At 57.9% G+C, this 1,356-nt stretch overlaps 1 pseudogene; it reads left to right on the plus strand.

The window, feature by feature from the left end:
• The first annotated feature begins 741 nt into the window (after nucleotides 1–741).
• Nucleotides 742–1,356, plus strand: LOC126062587 (rho GTPase-activating protein 27-like; annotated as a pseudogene).

Raw genomic sequence — 1,356 nt, forward strand, 5'->3', positions numbered from 1 at the left:
CCCAGCATAGTAGACTATATGATTGTCCGATTGAAAATGGCCAATACCAGTCCATTTCAGCTCACTAATGCCTAGGATTTCAATGTTTATGCGTTCCATTTCATTTTTGACCATTTCCAATTTTCCTAGATTCATACTTCCTACATTCCAGGTTCCGATTATTACTGGATGTTTGCAGCCATCTCTTCTCGTTTTGAGTCACGCCACATCAGCAAATGAAGGTCCCAAAAGCTTTACTGCACCCACATCATTAAGGTTGACTTTACTTTGAGGAGGCAGCTCTTCCCCAGTCATCTTTTGAGTGTCTTCCAACCTGGGGGGCTCATCTTCCAGCACTATATCAGACAATGTTCCGCTGCTATTCATAAGGTTTTCACTGGCTAATACTTTTCAGACTAGACTGCTGGGTCCTTCTTCCTAGTCTCTCTTAGTCTGGAAGCTCAGCTGAAACCTGTCCTCCATGGGTGACCCTGCTGGTATATGAATACCGGTGGCATAGCTTCCAGCATCACAGCAACACACAAGCCTCCACAGTAGGACAAACTGACAGACTTGTGGGGGGCCCTCAATTTAGAGATCGGAAAATGGAGCCCCTGGCCACAGGACAAGTCCAATATCTGGATTCAAACCCAGGCCTTCTCTCACCTCCTGCAGGGCTCTTCCCTGCTCCGCAGCCTTGACCTCCCTGTCCACCCCCACCCAGCCCCACCTTGCTGCCCTCAGGGAAGCGCCCAGGCGGCGATGGCGGCAGACGTCGAGGGGGACCTGTACGTGTTGGTGGAGCACCCCTTTGAGTACACCGCCAAGGATGGGCGCCCAACGAGCGCTACCAGCTGCTGAGCCACAGTGCAGTCCACCTGCACACGCAGTTTCTGCCAGAGCTGACCGCGCTCGGCGGCACCGCGACTGTCGCCCCTGCCAACTCACCACCTGGGCCCCACAGCCCCAGAGCCCCTCACCCAGGACTACCGGTTCCTGAGCACCCTGACGCCTTCGGGACCCGACGGCGCCCCCACCGAGCCACCGCGCCTCGAAAGCTCCCTGTGCCGCCCAAAGCGACAAACTTCCCAGGCCTGCCTGCCTGCCTGTACGTGGGGCTCGATGAGCAGGTGCGGCCCGCCCAGTCCCTGGACCACCTGGCTCCTGCCGCTGCGCCCCTGCCGGCCTCCTCGGGAGCACAGGCAGCTTCAGGGCCTGCAGCTTGAAGGGCTCCTGGGTGTGTCGCCGCCCCTGGGGCGCAATGGCTCAGAAAACGTCAGCAAGGCCATCCGGGACGTGCGTGTCTCGCCGCGGGAGGACCACCCGGACCAGGTACTTTACCAGGCGAGGAGTAGGGGTGCAAGGAGACCCGCTTAG

The sequence above is a fragment of the Elephas maximus genome, chromosome 19, assembly GCF_024166365.1.
Source record: "Elephas maximus indicus isolate mEleMax1 chromosome 19, mEleMax1 primary haplotype, whole genome shotgun sequence".
NCBI classification, from domain to species: domain Eukaryota; kingdom Metazoa; phylum Chordata; class Mammalia; order Proboscidea; family Elephantidae; genus Elephas; species Elephas maximus.